Here is an 18,923-nt window from a genome sequence, read left to right on the forward strand (position 1 = left end):
CATGTACATAAACGCAATGCATCAGACTCCCATTTCTTACTGCCCCTACAGCTTACATATGGCAGAACACAGAAAGCTCTGGCTTAATCATGGTAGCTATCATAGGGGTGCGCACAGGGTGTGCCAGATGTACCTGGGCACACCCTAATCACCCAGTGTGGCTTAGATTGTCCCTGTTTAGATCCCTGATATTTCACCAAAGCCACCTAATTGGGCTCCAAAAATAAAACTGAAAAAAAATAATAAAAAAAATAAAATTGTGATTTAGTAATGAACAGGTTATTGTCCCGGTTGTGCACGGCCCTAGATACGGCTCCAAAGGGCGCTTAAAGCATTCCCATGAGGTGAACTACAATTCTGGTATGCTGAATTGATATCTGATGTGAACTACATGTACTTTTAATGTCTGGTTGTACAAATTTCTGACATTTCAATAAATCTTTACCTGATTTAAAAATTTTTTTTTTAAAAATAATTAAAAAAAAAACACCGAAATCATCAACTGCTCTACTGACACCAATCTCTGCCATACTGACACCGTCCATTGCTCTGCTGACACCATCATTATATATACACATGCACACACACGCAAAGGTGTTTGAGCTTTAAAGGTGCACACCCTAATGCAGTGTGCACACCTATGGTAGCTACATTTTGCTGTGGAACTGCTCAATTACAACAAGCCAAGGCAGAGGAATAACATACTTATTTTTATTTGCATAGTTAAATTTTCAGGACACGCTTTCGGAGGTCAACTTCCTTCTTCTAAAGTCAAAGCAAAACTGATGAGAAAAAAATCAGAGCTCTGACAATCATTTTCCTAACCTGACATACACGTCCAGTGAACACTACAAGTCCAAGGTTCATACATGACTAACTTATCATTGCTTATCAGCAGAAGAGTGTTTTCCAATGTTAGCCACACATTCAGGGATTGAACCATCCAAAAACAATCTTTCCCTCAACCCATCCACTATTTAGCCAACATACTCATCCAATCAATCCACCAAAAATGACATTTCTGTTATAACTGGAGCCTGGTGGACTGAGAAATTAACAAAGTGCAAATTGTCATTAACAAAGTGCAGGGAGACATGAACCCATCCTGCCTTGTGTGGATCATGATAGTCCTCCCACTGACACCATTGACGGGGCACTATTCCTTCCACTGACACCATTGACGGGGCACTATTCCTCCCACTGACACCATTGATGGGGCACTATTCCTCCCACTGACACCATTGATGGGGCACTATTCCTCCTACTAACACCATTGATGGGGCACTATTCCTCCCACTGACACCAATGATGGGGCATTATTCCTCCCACTGACACCATTGACGGGGCACTATTCCTCCCACTGACACCATTGACAGGGCACTATTCCTCCCACTGACACCATTGATGCGGCACTATTCCTCCCACTGACACCATTGATGGGGCACTATTCCTCCCACTGACACCAATGATGGGGCATTATTCCTCCCACTGACACCATTGATGGGGCACTATTCCTCCCACTGACACCATTGATGGGGCACTATTCCTCCCACTGACACCATTGATGGGGCACTATTCCTCCCACTGACACCATTGATGGGGCACTATTCCTCCCACTGACACCAATGATGGGGCATTATGCCTCCCACTGACACCATTGATGGGGCACTATTCTTCCCACTGACACCAATGATGCAACACTATTCCTCCCACTGACACCATTGATGGGGCACTATTCCTCCCACTGACACCAATGATGGGACACTATTCCTCCCACTGACACCATTGATGGGGCACTATTCCTCCCACTGACACTATTGATAGGGTGTTATTCCTCCCACTCAATCAATATGCGCTTCAAGTGGGTTTAAACGTTGGGAGGCAGAATGGCTTCTTAGGCATGTGCTTGCTCGCCTGTAAAAAAAAAAAAAAATTGCTGCAGCCGGCCCAACAGTAAGACCCCCTCCGCAGCCCCTGCATCTCCTAAGAAGATGCAGGGCTGCGGGCATGGTACAGGAGATTCTCCTGTACCATGCCCACAGCCTTGCATCTCCTGTACCATGCCCACAGCAATGCCTCTCCTGTACTATGCCCGAAACCCCTGCTTCTCCGGTACCATGCCCGCAGCCCCTGCATCATGCCCGCAGCATCTGCATCTCCTGCACCATGCCTGCAGCCCCTGCATCTCCTGCACCATGCCCGCAGCCCCTGCATCTCCTGCAGCATGTCCGCAGCCCCTGCATCTCCTGCACAATGCCCGCAGCCCTTGCATCTCTTGCACCATGTCTGCAGCCCCTGCATCTCCTGCACAATGCCCACAGCCTCTGCATCATGCCCGCAGCCTCTGCATCTCCTGCACCCTGCCTGCAGCCCCTGCATCTCCTGCATCATGCCCGCAGTCCCTGCATCTCCTGCACCATGTCCACAGCCTCTGCATCTCTTGTACTATGCCCACAGCCTCTCCCTCTCTTGTACCATGCCCGCAGCCTCTCCCTCTCCTGTACCATGCCTGCAGCCTCTGCATCTCCTGTACCATGCCCGCAGCCTCTGCATCTCCTGCACCATGTCAGCAGCCTCTGCATCTCATGTACTATGCTAGCAGCCTCTCCCTCTCCTGTACCATGCCCGCAGCCCCTGCATCTCCTGCACCATGCCCCCATCCCCTGCATCTCCTGCACCATGCCATAGCCCCTGCATCATGTCCGCAGCCCCTGCATCTCTTGTACTATGCCCGCAGTCTCTCCCTCTCCTGTACCATGCCCGCAGCCTCTGCATCTCCTGTACCATGCCCACAGCCTCTGCATCCCTTGTACCATGCTCGCAGCCTCTGCATCTCCTGCACCATGTCAGCAGCCTCTCCCTCTCCTGTACCATGTCTGTAGCCCCTGCATCTCTTGCACCATGACCACCTCCTGTACCATGTCCGCACTTTTACCAAATTTAACCGGGATTTGCTCATATATATATATATATATATATATATATATATATATAGCCCTATATGCTTTCATATCTATATTATCTTAATATAATACACTCTTCCTATATGCTTTAAAATGCATGGTCAATGCAATGACGTTATGCTGTTGGGCTGGTATAATAATGCTATGAGGCTGGTATGAAATTATTTCCAGGGCTGAATTTTATTCCCAGTCCGGCCCTGGTCTGAGGTTTACAGAAGCTCAATGCAACTTTTACAAATCTGTTCTTATGCCAGAAATTGGCTTCTCGTTAGTCTCATTAGTGTCATTAGTACAGTCAGGCCCGGACTGGGACAAAAAATAGGCCCGGGCAATTTAGGCTGAGCAGCCCATTTTTTTTTTTAACAAAATGACCAATGATGAACAACTACCGGTTTCTCTATGTTTTTTAGTTATATTTAGCCTGCACACCCATGCGATCCAATTCTGCAAATCGTGCCGCGTTTTGGAAACTGATTGCGGAGTGTCGTTAACCTAACATACACTCCGCAATCTGTTTGCATGGACGGGTTGCTATTTAGATGAAGTCTGCATTTAGTGTGAACCCAGGCTAAGAGATAACAGGTAATTTTAGGGTACATTAAAAATATATTACCCAATTTTTGGGTAAAATATAAAAGATGAGTTTGTGTCAAGTAAATAAATACCCAACATGTCAAACCTTAAGACTATGCATGCCCGAAAATGGCAACACATTTCAGTACCCTATATTTTCCATAGGCAAAGCTATTAAAGATCATAGAGGTCATCAGTTCAGAGTTACCATGAATAATGATCCTATAATTATTGCTCTCATTCCAGTGTGCAGGGTCATATATTACACGTGTAGTAAAATCAGGGTTTTTGTTCACAGGCGCCCCCAAAATTTGTATGTAGTTTCGTATGGTGGTGGTGGGGATAGGGATGACATCAGTGGCAGTGGGGATAGGGGTGACATCAGTGGCAGTGGTGGTGGGGATAGGGGTGACATCAGTGGCAGTGGGGATAGGGGTGACATCAGTGGTGGTGGGGATAGGGGTGACATCAGTGGCAGTGGTGGTGGGGATAGGGGTGACATCAGTGGCAGTGGGGATAGGGGTGACATCAGTGGCAGTGGTGGTGGGGATAGGGGTGACATCAGTGGCAGTGGTGGTGGGGATAGGGGTGACATCAGTGGCAGTGGGGATAGGGGTGACATCAGTGGCAGTGGGGATAGGGGTGACATCAGTGGCAGTGGTGGTGGGGATAGGGGTGACATCAGTGGCAGTGGTGGTGGGGATAGGGGTGACATCAGTGGTGGTGGGGATAGGGGTGACATCAGTGGTGGTGGGGATAGGGGTGACATCAGTGGCAGTGGTGGTGGGGATAGGGGTGACATTAGTGGCAGTGGTGGTGGGGATAGGGGTGACATCAGTGGCAGTGGTGGTGGGGATAGGGGTGACATCAGTGGCAGTGGTGGTGGGGATAGGGGTGACATCAGTGGTGGTTGGGATAGAGATAACATCGGTGTTGAGGATAGGTTTGACATCAGTGGGAGTGGTGGTAAGGATAGGGATAACATCAGTGGCAGTGGTGGTGGGGATAGGAATGACAATGTTCACTGCCACTGATGTCATCCTTATCCTCACCACCATTGCCACTGATGTCATCCTTATCCCCCCCATCACCACTTCCTCATGGGAGGGGTGGAGATCAGACAGAGGGATGGCCGTGGGAGAGATGGGATGAGGCAGAGCAGAGGGATGGCGGTGGGATGGATGGGATGAGGCAGAGCAGAGGGATTGAGGTGGGAGGGATGGGATGAGGCAGAGCAGAGGGATGGAGGTGGGATGGATGATGAGATGAGGCACAGCAGAGGGGATGGATGATGGGATGAGGCACAGCAGAGGGGATGGATGATGGGATGAGGCACAGCAGAGGGGATGGATGGTGGGATGAGGCACAGCAGAGGGGATGGATGGTGGGATGAGGCACAGCAGAGGGGATGGAGGTGGGATGGATGATGGGATGAGGCACAGCAGAGGGGATGGATGATGGGATGAGGCACAGCAGAGGGGATGGATGATGGGATGAGGCACAGCAGAGGGGATGGATGATGGGATGAGGCACAGCAGAGGGGATGGATGGTGGGATGAGGCACAGCAGAGGGGATGGATGATGGGATGAGGCACAGCAGAGGGGATGGATGATGGGATGAGGCACAGCAGAGGGGATGGATGATGGGATGAGGCACAGCAGAGGGGATGGATGGTGGGATGAGGCACAGCAGAGGGGATGGAGGTGGGATGGATGATGGGATGAGGCACAGCAGAGGGGATGGATGATGGGATGAGGCACAGCAGAGGGGATGGATGATGGGATGAGGCACAGCAGAGGGGATGGATGATGGGATGAGGCACAGCAGAGGGGATGGATGATGGGATGAGGCACAGCAGAGGGGATGGAGGTGGGATGGATGATGGGATGAGGCACAGCAGAGGGGATGGATGATGGGATGAGGCACAGCAGAGGGGATGGATGATGGGATGAGGCACAGCAGAGGGGATGGATGATGGGATGAGGCACAGCAGAGGGGATGGATGATGGGATGAGGCACAGCAGAGGGGATGGAGGTGGGATGGATAATGGGATGAGGCAAAGCAGATGGGATGGATGATGGGATGAGGCACAGCAGAGGGGATGAATGATGGGATGAGGCACAGCAGAGGGGATGGATGATGGGATGAGGCACCTCAGAGGGGATGGATGATGGGATGAGACACAGCAGATGGGATGGAGGTGGGATGGATGATGGGATGAGGCACAGCAGAGGGGATGGATGATGGGATGAGGCACAGCAGAGGGGATGGAGGTGGGATGGATGATGGGATGAGGCACAGCAGAGGGGATGGATGATGGGATGAGGCACAGCAGAAGGGATGGATGGTGGGATGAGGCACAGCAGAGGGGATGGATGGTGGGATGAGGCACAGCAGAGGGGATGGAGGTGGGATGGATGATGGGATGAGGCACAGCAGAGGGGATGGATGATGGGATGAGGCACAGCAGAGGGGATGGATGATGGGATGAGGCACAGCAGAGGGGATGGATGATGGGATGAGGCACAGCAGAGGGGATGGAGGTGGGATGGATGATGGGATGAGGCACAGCAGAGGGGATGGAGGTGGGATGGATGATGGGATGAGGCACAGCAGAGGGGATGGAGGTGGGATGGATGATGGGATGAGGCACAGCAGAGGGGATGGATGATGGGATGAGGCACAGCAGAAGGGATGGATGGTGGAATGAGGCACAGCAGAGGGGATGGATGGTGGGATGAGGCACAGCAGAGGGGATGGATGGTGGGATGAGGCACAGCAGAAGGGATGGATGGTGGGATGAGGCACAGCAGAGGGGATGGATGGTGGGATGAGGCACAGCAGAGGGGATGGATGGTGGGATGAGGCACAGCAGAGGGGATGGATGGTGGGATGAGGCACAGCAGAGGGGATGGAGGTGGGATGGATGATGGGATGAGGCACAGCAGAGGGGATGGATGATGGGATGAGGCACAGCAGAGGGGATGGAGGTGGGATGGATGATGAGAGGAGGCACAGGCAGCAGACAGAGTGTCTTGTGAAGAGTAGAGTACCCTTTCTTCCTTACCTTGCAGAGCTGCAGGCCCTGGGTGCCGGTGTCTTCGGTGTGGCTGCACACTGTTCCCGCCAGGCCCGGATCAAGCAGGAAGGAGTCCCGGCTAGCTCCTCCCCCTTCACGGAGCCGGCCGCAGTGAGCACAGCCCGGCGGCTGCCAGCCTGCTGCCACTATGCCTAAGACTAGGGGGAGTGGGGGACACTACAGTGAGTGCAGTGACATACCCGGCGGCCGGCCGGCCAGAAGAATACGGAGGGCCAGCTTGGGACGGGACTCAGAGGGAGGGACACTGTCTGGGACTGGCACACAAAATGACATGCGCCCAGAGGTCGGCCCACCGGGCATATGCCCGGTCTGCCCTATGGCCAGTCCGGCCCTGAGTACAGTGACAGTGCATATTTTCAGCACTGATCACTGTATTAGTGAGTTGGATTTGTCCGCCGCATTATCACAATCCTGCTATAAGTTACTGATCACTGCCATTACTAGTAAAAAAATAAAAATAAATGAAAATTCCATAAATATATCCCATAGTTTGTAGTCGCTATAACTTTTGAGCAAACCAATTAATATAAGCTTATTGAAATTTTATTTAGATCAAAAATATGTAGCAGAATACATATTGGCCTAAATGTATCAACAAACTATATTTTAAAACATTTTTTATTTCATATATTTTATAACAGAAAGTAAAAAATATTGTTTTGTTTTTTTTTCTAAATTGTTGGTCTTTGTTTTGTTTATGGCGCAAAGACTAAAAACAGCAGGAGGTGATCAAATACCACTAAGGCCCCGTTCACACTGGGACGACGCTACTTTGCCGGGCGACCTCATAGGTCGCGGCGCGCTGCTCGCCCCGCGACCTCGGAGCGGCCGGCACGGACTTCATAACATTGAAGTCTATGCAGGTCGCTCCGGGTCGCCCCAAAGAAGCTCCGGACCCTTTTTCTAAGTCGGAGCGACTTGTGTCGCTCCTATTAGAACGGGTCCGCAGCTTCTCTATGGAAGGTGACCTGTCAGGCAACCAGGTCGCCTGACAGGTCGCCCCAGTGTGAACGGGGGCTAAGAGAAAGCTCTATTTGTGGGAAAAGAGGACATCAATTTTATTTAGTTATAGCATTGCATGGCCACGCAATTGTCAGTTAAAATAGCAGAGTGCTGGATCGCAAAAAAAATAGCCTGGTCATGAAGGGGGGTAAACCTTCTGAAGTGGTTAAATCACGTCTGAGGTTTACAGAAGCTCAGTGCAACTTTTGCAGATCTGTTCTCCTGCCAGAAATTGGCCCCTCATTAGTCTCAGGCCCCGTTCACACTGGGGCGACGCTACTTCCCGGGGCGATCTCCGAGGTCGCGGCGCGCTGCTCGCACTGCAACCTCGGAGTGGCCGGCACGGACTTCATAACATTGAAGTCTATGCAGGTCGCTCCGGATCGCCCCAAAGAAGCTCCAGACCCTTTTTCTAATTTGGAGCGACTTGTGTCGCTCCTATTAGAACGGGTCCATAGCTTCTCAATGCAAGGCGACCTGTCAGGCGACCAGGTCGCCTGACAGGTCGCCCCAGTGTGAACGGGGGCTTAGTGATGTTAAAAAAAATAAATAAATAAGAAATGCAATACAACAGTATACAAATACAAAAAAGGGGATTAAAAATAAATAACACTTGCCCCATTCACATTTGGCCCATTTGACATGTGATTTAACATGTCGAATTGCATGCCAAATTGGAGCCTATTGTTGGAAACGACACTGTCCGAATTGGTGCGACGTCGACGTTGCAGCGCTGCTCCGATTCCCAAAAGTAGTTCCTGCACTACTTTTGGCGACTTCGGGGGCAATTTCAATAGACATCTGTGCATGAACCCGCACAGATGTCTCTCAAATCTCCCCCGAAGTCGGTCTGAAATGCCGGTTTGAAATTTCAAACCTGCCCTCAGTGTGAACGTGGGCTAAGGGTGGGTTCACACTGATGCGAATTGGATGTGGGTTTCCCTGCACAGGGCCATCTTATCGATTAAGCATGCTGGGCAGTTGCCTGGGGGTCCCACTTGCCGGGGGGCCCACCTGCCCAGTGATCCAGCCCCAGTAAATCATTAGTCCCAATTTCCGTGTGTATCCTGCCGCTGAGCTTAGCATGTGGCAAGCACCTGTCGGTTCTGCGCTGCTGTCAAATCCACTTGGGCCATGGAGGGGGAGCCCACAACTGCAGGAATGCCTGTCCGCCTCCACGGGAACAGGCACACCCAGGACAGTCGAGTCTGACACCCGTCTGTGTGTGTTCACCGGACCCAGCCACTGAACTTGGAAGCTGTCATTAGCCTGGCACTGCTGTATCAATAAATATTGCCTTATTATTTGGATTTTTATGCTCCTGGGTGATTGTGTAGGCAGGGCCCCAGTGCACTGCATTGCCCGGGGCCCTTTAATGCTCTTAAGATGGCACTGTCCCTGCATCCAATTCACATGTCAGGAGCCTGTGACCAGCTCTCAATGAAGCCGGTTCACACAGCTCTGGGATGGCTGCGGAGCAGTTTTTTAGGAAATTTGTGTGTGTCTTTGGGTCCATTTCAGGTCCAAATTCAGCCAAAAATTCAGACGGAATTTGGACATGAAACGGCGATCGGAACGCACCAGACCTCTTGCTGCAAGCTGCTCTGCATTTCAGTGTGAACCTAGCCTAATGCTGGCCATACACTAGCCGAAAAATCGTTCAAAAATCTGTCATTTGGTCCATTCGTTTGTTTTTCGTCCAGTTAATGGACACAAATAGAAAATCAGTTTTAACTTTTCAGAGCCGAAAAATCGAAGAAACAGCTTTGAAAATTCTGCTGAACAAACAATAAATTGAAAGGTTAATGTGTTTCTCGGCCGATCTGTTTGCACTAGGCATATGTCACAAACTGAATGAAAAAATTATTCATTTATGTCCATTGAACGATTTATCGTTCAAAATTCGGTCATTACATGATGGCACGATCATCTGCTCTCACGGCCCATTTTTCGTTTTTCGAAAATGAGTTCAAACGATTTTCCGACTAGTGTATGGCCAGCTTAAACTATACTACCCTGAACACACCTGCTAAATTAAAGCTAGATACACACTATCCAACTTTTGTGGTTAGATTTCCTTCAGATTTACCTTTTCTATGTAGTGCAAGGACCTGCCAGATTGCATACAAATTGAAAGTGTTTAGGTTTGACCTCATATTATATGGTTTTGGTAAGTCTAAAGGAAAAAGTCTTCAGAAAATCTTATAGTGTGTATGGCCCAAAAGAAAAAAAAATGTTTTCAGCCTGATTTTTTTTCTAAGCAGCTCATTTAGCAAAAGTGAAAGTTCCCTCTTGTGCAAACTTTTAATGACAGCACAAGTAATCATTTTGCAGAGAGAATTTACCATTAATCACTTTGCTAATTCCCTTATAACCACCCTTTTTTTTAATCACCCTGTGCAACAAGTGCTTCTGCCCTCATCACTATCTATAGAAGTCACAAAGCACCAAATTAGGGTCACTGCTTGCAAAAATCGGGCTGTTTATGGCCACCCACCTCTGTATCTCCTTTATATAGTATGTTATGACCACAGACTTTCAAGAAAAGAAAATCAATCAATTATCCAACCCTATCACACACTTGAAAGGGTGCACCAGACTGCAATTTGCACAAGTGGAAATTGCCTCCCCCCCCCCCCCAGCTGTCATCTGAATGCACATGTGTAGCGCTGCAGCGCTGCTACCTGTCCTATTCAGCTGCTGCCTGGGAATGGAGATCGCCTGGTGTGAGTTAAATGACATGTAAACTACAAACCCCAGTGTGCAAAGGGAGAAATCCGAGAGGATAGGAGGGGTTTTTGTAAATGAACTCTGCTTGGGAGGGGTTGCAAATTCTTGTAGGGAACATGGGGGATGGGGCAGCTCTGTATTGTTAAGTCTGAATAGGAACTGACTCACTTCTCCATGCTCAAGGAATCTTGCACATTTGGATAGACACAGACCTCATGCACACTTTCGGGAGAGCTGGATCCACAGTCCTGGAAGCCTTCAGAACCATCCCTAGAACGATCTTGGAGGGACATATAGAGAATCTGAGGATCAAAGCAGCTTCTGCCTGAATCCTGCAACTTTATTTTATTCCAGAACTGGATTTCTCAAGGTGTTTGCAGGAAAAAAAATCCACATTCTTGTTCCCCTTCTTTAGTCCACAGATGGTTTAAATTAATCGTTCTTCCCTTGCCTCTGCATACTTCCATCAGGGGGATTTTGTCTACCTTTTTGTTCCCTTCTTTTTTTTATTTTATTTATTTATTATTATTTTTTTTTTGTAAAGGCTTACTTGTACCTTTTTAAGTAGAAAAAAAAACTCTTTTTAACCTGATCTGTTTTAGACACTTTTTTTTTAGAAAGACTTTTTTTTTTTTTTTTTTTTTTTTTTTTTTTTAAGGGCGAAGAATCAAGAATTTTTGGAAAATCTTGAGTTTTTTGTTTTTCTTTTTGACTATTTCAATAGTTTTTTTTTTTTTTCCCTCCCCTTGAATTCTTGACATCAACAGAAGGATTAAAGTGGAAAGTTACTTTGGAAACTAAAGGATCAGAGATTTCAAGTGAGTAAAATGATTTTGTTACATTGTAATCTCTGTATGTTGGCCTATTTGTATACTTTTTATTTGTTTTTTTTCTGTTTTACGTTGTATTTTTTTCTTGTGCTAGTTCAGACTTGTTTGCTTTTTTTATTTTAATTTGTTTTGTTATTTTAGAAGATTTGATGGTGCTGTATTGAAAAATTTGCTTGCATCTTTTAATGTGGCCAAGGAAAATCAGCTAGAACCATTGTGAACATATGTTTTCTGTTGCAGCTTCCTGCCTGGTTCAGTGTATGTTTTCATACTTGTACAATAGTGAACTTTAATGCCTCCCCTCTCCATCCAATCCCACCGCCACCAAGTTTTTTTTTTTTTTTTTCTTACTTAGAGCATTTCCATAAGGATCTGAACTCAGGGAATTGTTACTTTGGAACCTGACTGCATCATTGTTATGTGTGATCATTGTATAGCTTGTTACTGTCATGTTTTAGGCTATGCAAAGAGCTAAATTGGCTTTAGGTGTGCGTAAATTATTTTATATGGTCCTCTACATGCATATTTTTTGGTACTTTTTATATATATATATATATATATATATATATATATATATATATAATTTTTTTTTTTTTTGTTTATTTTCTTTCTTTTTTTTTTTTTTTTTTTTTTTTTTTTACATTGATATTTGTGGTCAAACTGCCACCATTTTTTTTTTTTTTTTGCCCTCAATGGTGAAAACTTGACCCCAGATTTGCCATTCCTTGTTTTTATTTCTTTTGACGTTCTATGTTTTATTTTTTTTTTTTTTTTTTTAATTTATTTCTCCTGTAGTTGTCTGGTATCCTACAATTTTTTTTTTATCTATTTTTATCTATTTCACTCGCTTGTACTGGTTTCAATTAGATAAGTGACCATTTCAAACTCAAACCATGTTTCACCAGAACTACAAGCCTCAGCATGACACACACATATGTACAACAGCTGCTAAGTTTTACCAGCCTTCTCGTCTCCCAGCACATTCACATTTGGAGTCTTGATTCTGACAGTGTTTGTAGTGTTTGCACTCTACATCATTTGTTGCTGTATGTTAAGCCCCCCCAGCAAAGGATTATGTACAGCCAGGCTCTTATTTCTTTACATGGACTTAGGAAAAGAGAGTACATATTTGTTGATGGTAATCTGTGTGTCTCCAGGTCTTGTTCCCAGAGTAGGGGGAGGGTAAACTTTGTGCCCCCCTCTACCCAAAGGCCGTTTTTTGTTTTTCTCTAACCCCTCTTTTTTTTAAATCTAGTTCCTACAAAATGAATTGTCAGTAAGGATTAGGCTCTAGCCGAGCCAAACGTCATATTTTTAGATCCCATTAAAGTTAATCATAAAAAGTTTACAATGGACTGAATTATTGGGCCTTTGTTGGAACGGCAAGCAAATCCAGCAACAATTGGTCCAGATATGTTTATATTAGCAGGTTATTGGCTTTATGATGCTGAAACATAAAAAGACAGATTGTTTAGACCTATACTATTCATGTGTATGGCTACTTAGTTAATGATCAAGCCAACTTTGCTCAAGAGAGGTTTGGCATTCCAGCCATTTTAGACTTTGGGTCAGGCCTTTATTTGCCAAGACCTGAACCCTTTTACTAGGGACTGGTGCATGGCAGAGAGAATGGGGTGGTTAGCATAGATATTTAAACCTGTCAGGTACTTTACTGCATGCTAGCACTGCATCAATCTGGTCTGTTTTTTAAATGTTCCCCCTCTTTGTACCCCCCTATACACCTGGAGAGTGGATGCTTGGAAAAACACAGGACCAAAGTCGCAGGCTGGAGCTCCATGTATGTCTGCTTCAAGAAACCCTTTTCCTAATTTTTCTCTCCTTCATCCCAATACTAAGCTGCTTGCCCCTTAATACGAACAATGATTTGTGTGTGCTATGTGACTCTTCTCCTACACCTCTGCTCTTTACACTCTCAGCATCCAGACTTCCTAATCTTCTAATTTGCGTTTTTGATACATGAGTAAACACAGGTGCAAGGCAGAGGTCTCCAATGCAGATTTCAAAGACTCCGAAACCTCCCATAATTTATAAAAACTTTAATGGAAAAGTAAGCTGGAAGTGTTTAACAGAGCAGCAAATCAGTTTACGGCTGTCAGTTTCCTAGTGCAGGTTATAATATGTATGCTTACATTTGATTGGCTTCTTTAAGTGACATCATCCTTTTTTTCATTCATGTGCATACGCTTATTGTAAGCACCAACTCTAGACCCTCTTGGGCTACTAGTAAACATTCTGGACTTGTTTAGATCCATGTGTGTGTTTTATTTGTAGCATTCGGCATGTGCGTTTTCCTTTCTACGTAGACATGCATATTGATGGGTGATTTCAATGTATTTTTGATTTGGTGTGGAAAGGGGTTAGCAGCCATTGACCAAGGCTTGGTAATGCCTGTTGTCAGTGCTTCAAATTAGTCGTTATATGCAGTATATTGGCCATTTCAGTTTGCTATTGGCCTTTCAATTTTCTAAACTGCAGAGAAACATGGCAGTATGCGACCATTGCAGATATCCCCTGGCCAACCAAACTCTCATATTCGTGAGTGGCTTTAGCAAAACCTACAAATTTTATATTGCTCTTGCACTGACAGGTTTCTTTAAAGGTACATTGCAGTCAGAATTAACAGTAAGTCCTAATCTGCAGATAGGGAACACAACCTACCAGGTTCATTTGGGGATATGTGCCAGACCAGCCAACGGAGTCCGTCGGGCGCACCGCTCGTGTGAAAGGACCCTTAGTGTTGAGTTAGTCACTTTAAGGTCATCAGAGGACAAGGGGTACTCTTTTTACGTCTATATGAAAAGTGATTTCACCTGCAAACAAGGAAAGGCTTCTTCAGTAAGAGCGGTGAAAATGTGGAATAGAATCCCTCAAGAGGTTCTGACCAGCTCAGAAGATTGTTTTAAGAAAGGCCTAGATTCTTTCCTAAATACACATATTATTATAACTATAATTTTATAGGTAAACTTTATCCAGGGAACATCCAATTGCCTCTTGGGGGATAAGGAAGGAATTTATTTTCCCAGATGGAGGATTGTGTATATAAAGGATTGTAGAATTGTTTTCCCTTCTATTGGTTGAGCTGGATGGACTTGTGGATTTGTCTTTTTTTTTTTTTTTTTTTCAACTATGTAAGATTCGGGGAACTCTTCTTTTGTCTTTTTTTCTTCTTCTCCTTTTTTTTACGATTCACAAAAAAAAGAAACTTTTTGTAATCCTTGAGAGATTCCTAAGCACTGCAGGCACCTTTCTTCCTCCCACAAACATCTGGAGTGTCAGTATTAAGCAGTTCCACCAATCATTGCTTGGAAGGTTGTCTAGTGATACAGCATGCAAAGGGGAAGTTACACATCCTCCAACAAAACATGTGTGGATCTCTATGTACTCTGGCCACACTGGATAAGAGATCTCAAATTGAGTGTATGTAAATCCAAAACTTTTTGGGGTTTTGAATAGAGGTAAAGGGGTTAGAAACCCTTCTCAGGTTTTTGCTGCTGTGTTCCCATTGAGATAATTTGCCCTCTTCAAATATTCTGATTACCAGTGTAACTGGGAATGGAAGTAAAGGAAAATCTTACATTTTGAGTTATACCTTCTAGGAGTAGAAGGTAATGCCTGTTGCCACTGAGACCCAGAAACCTCCCATAACCTTCCAATAGCAAGGCTATCTCTTTCTTGGAGACTGAGGGCAAGAACCCTTCCTAATACCATTCCAAAACTAAAATGGATGTTACGAAGCTCAAGGATCCAAAGACAATCAAAAGTTCCAGATAGCATATTTTTCTGACAAATTCAGTATGTAAGAACTAGAAATCTAGAATTCAGACAAGACAGTTTGAAGATTGTAGTAGAATGTGCAGCCATGGCATCGGTAATGACGACTATTTGTAATGGTCATTACCTAGGTGAAAACTGATAAATGGATACCTAAGGCTCACTCAACTTTCAACCAAGATTAACATATTTTTCTAATTTGAATTGTGGTGAAAAATATGGGAATCTTGAATTAAAATATTGCTAAGTAGACCTATTATTGTCCTTTGCCCTTTGCATTATATTGTTAAAGTCCTTTGCAGCCCCAGATCATGGGAGCTGTAAAAAGTACTGTCTTTTCATAGCCAGTTCTGTTGCTACATTTACCACTAGCCGCACCGAATAATCTTGTTCACTCTTGCTGCAAATAGAATCCTGTTCTATTGTCTCCAGGCGTGTGTTATAAATGGGCCTGAATTACAGTAAATAATTTGATTAAATGATGGCGTTCTACATACGTCGATTTTTTTCTCTCGCTTTTATCTCTCTCTCTAGCCCTGACATAGTTGACGTGAAGGTGTCTGTACAAGAATAAAAAAAGACCCCCCCCCCCCCCTCCAGAAAAAGGCCCAGGGGTACCCTCCTTGTGACAATGTTAGAACACTACTTTCATTTGTCTGACATAAGCAGTTTTTCTGCAATTTAGTCTGAATTCAAATTGTCTATGTATTTTTAAACATGATAGATAACTTTTAATGCTATATTTATTTATTTATTTTTTTAATATGTGCAGCATAGCTAGCTACAAACATTATCACATCTGTCCAGGTCTGTAATAACTAGGGAATTATTAAATGTATATAACTTTTTTTTTTTTTTTTTCTTTTGCAACTACTTTGACTTTACATTAGTATCTGCCTCTTACAATCCACTGTGCTTCTGTACTCTGGAGTGGCAGGATTGAGAGCAAATTAGGTGGGCTGCATACAAATCTACTGACAAGGAACCTGCGGATGGAAGAGTGGAGAATGGGTAGAGGGATGACCTCGCCAGTTTACTGCTGCTCTTTCACTATCCTGTACATTGTTGTCTGGTGGAAGGTCTGTATAAATCCCGGAAATGGATGGACACAAATACACAGTCCCATTAAGTTAGTACTCTACATACGAACCTTCAAGTTGCAAACGTTCAAAGATACGAACATGCATTTGCATGTTTAATTGTGAGTTCACATTTCTGGTGGTTGTGGTTCTGTGTACTTTACTGTATACAGTGCTATATCTATATTTCAAACTTTTTTTTCCCCCATGTATTTGTGTGAAATGTGTTATAAACCTATTACAGTAATTTGTTGGGCCAATTGTGTTGGATGGGTAACTAGGATAACTTTGTTGGACATGAAAACAAAAGTATTTTAGAAACGTGCTCTCGGAACAGAACTCGTTCGTATGTAGGTGACTTACTGTACTTTATCTGTGTTTTTAGCAGTTTACCTGGAGGTAAAGTGGTTCTAAGGGGGTAAAGCAGAGTAATTTTTGTGTTTTATTATAAAGGTCAGGAGCTACAAAAAGTGTAGCTGCTGACTTTTAATAAACACACTCCCCTGTGCCAAGATCCAGCGATATTGCTGCCTGAACCCTTGGTTCTCTCTCTCCCCTCTCATTGGCACTACAAGTGTGGGCACCTGGCTGTGACAGCTTGCGGCTTCAAAGCCAGGTGCGCACTGCGCATGAGCGAGTCATGCTGTGCCTACTCAATGGTCGGGCACCCTTCTGGGACCTGTGATGTGTCCCAGAAGATGGGAGAGAGGGGAACTTCCACCCTGGCTATAAGTGGGAGCGGGTACCTGTCAAAACTAGGTATCCCCTCCCTCCCCAAAAAAAAAGTCATGCCAAATGTGGCATAGGAGGGGGGGGGGAGGAATGCTTAAAGGGGAACTTCCCCTTTTTGTGTGGAGCTCTGCTTTAAGGATTTTTACCTTAATGCATTCTCTGCATTAAGGTAAAAACCCCTTTGTGCTGCAGGATCCCCTCCCCATCCCCCAGCAAACCCTTACAGTTAACTGAGCCTGATCTTGATCCAGCGCTGTGCCTGAGAATAGCGACTCTCTCCATTAGCTCCCCCTGGTGTCAGTTGAATTCTGTGACAAGGGAGTGGGGTCAGGGCTGGGCTGTGCTGTCTGTGTGTCTATGGATGCAGGCAGCGTGGCTTCGGATCGAGTGTGCAGGTGTGCCACAATAGTAAGTGGCACGCAGTAAAGAGGAGGCGCCAGGAATGCCGGCAGGGGATCCCTGACTTTTTATTGCAGAGTAGGTAAGTATAACCTGTTTTGTAATTTGTAGTAATTTTTATTTATTTTTTTTCTAAATAACAATCACTTTTAAGCTTTTTAAAAGAAACCTGTAATGAGCGCAAGTTAAGGGCTGCCATTACCGAAGATCTTCACTGTAATATTTTCTGTCACCTACTCAGAAAACCGGTATGCATACCAGAAGAGTCAGACAAAAGTGAAAAGTCCTTAATTGCATACTTGTGCTAGATCTGGGACTTAAAGAATTAGTCGGGTAAAATGATAGCTAAACCACTGACATCTTCAGAAGGAGATGTTGACAATGGTAGCCTCTATTTTCTGTCACTATAGGATCTCCTTCTAGGTCCCCACTCAACAGATCTCAGAAGAAGTCAATGCTGCAAAAAAAAAAACTAGTGACTTTTTGAATGTTTGTTGGTCACAATAAAAGCGCATGTTCTTTTCATTCTATAGTGAACTGACTGCCTGAAATAAACATAAAATTTTGAACCACAAGCAAAGAAAGTGATCCTTTATTCCCATTGTATACTCAGTTGAGCTGCTCAAGGAGGCAAGTGATGGAACCACGGGTCATGCTGACGCACAGGCCTGCATAAAGAGGACATCAGTGGAAGAGTGCAGGAGCTGCAGTCCACATTGCTTCCCTGCCTCTGAGCTCTTCTAATGTCAGAGTACAACCAATGTAAGCAGCATGGCCGTAAAACATTCTGACGCTTTGGGTGCTTCATGAGAAAACAACACAATGTGACTTTTCATATAAACTGAAACTATAAAACAAGACTCTATATTGAAGTGTTTGTTTAGCAAGTTGAACTGGTTGTTTTGCTCACACCAGTACCGAACTGGAGACAATGACCATCTGCTTTAATTGCCAGCCTTTGAAGTCACTCTGTTGGGAAGAAACAGAAGGGTAGGTGTCAAGAAGCTGTAGGCCACATGACCTGAAATTGTTTTTCCATGTGTCCTCCAAGACCCTAGAAAAATTACTTTTCCAGATGGGAATGTGTTTTGGCCTCATGCACACTGCACTTTTCTGAACGCCTTTTCTCCTGCTAAGAGAAAAGCAGCGTAAAGCCTCGTACACACGCAACGATTATCGGCCGTCTTTTGTCCAGTGTTGGTTGAAATGTGCTCTAGACTGCACACGAATTTTCTCGGACAACAAAAACCAACTTCAGAAGCGATGTCATGTGCTGGTTTACTTTCCATGTGTTTTTTCTTCTCTGAGCATGCCCAGTCTTGCTCATCAGATTTTTGTCTGCCGAAATCTGTACTGACTGACGGAAAATCGGCCATGGTGTTGACGGCCAACAAAAATTTTATAGCATGCCGAAAATTCGCAGTCGGTTGTCGAAAGCATCATACTAACAAGCCGAAAATCAGCCGATCAGACGTTGGCCGAAAATTCACGGCCAACTATCGATGCGTGTGTACGAGGCATAAAGAAACTAACCTAACTCCGCATTTTTTGCAAACTCGTTTAGACGTGTCAAACACCTGAGCATTCATTCATTTCTTTGGCCAGAATATTAATTTTTTTCTGGCTATTAAAATGAACGCTCAAGAGCTAAACGCGCCAAGTGTTAATGCACATTTAGATGCGTTTAGGCACTTTTGAGCATTTTTAATGCTAAAAAGCTT

General features: G+C 45.0%; 1 protein-coding gene across 2 annotated transcripts in view; it reads left to right on the top strand.

The window, feature by feature from the left end:
• The first annotated feature begins 11,094 nt into the window (after positions 1 to 11,094).
• Positions 11,095 to 18,923, top strand: part of FGFR1 (fibroblast growth factor receptor 1) — a 126,706-nt gene continuing 118,877 nt past the window's right edge. For both annotated transcript variants that reach the window (XM_082255092.1, XM_082255093.1), the window contains exon 1: positions 11,095 to 11,188. The gene's annotated coding sequence lies outside the window, so the exon portion shown is untranslated. The remainder of the gene's footprint in view (positions 11,189 to 18,923) is intronic.

This window comes from Pelophylax lessonae, assembly GCF_965119305.1.
Source record: "Pelophylax lessonae genome assembly, chromosome: 4".
Classification (NCBI taxonomy): Eukaryota; Metazoa; Chordata; class Amphibia; order Anura; family Ranidae; genus Pelophylax; species Pelophylax lessonae.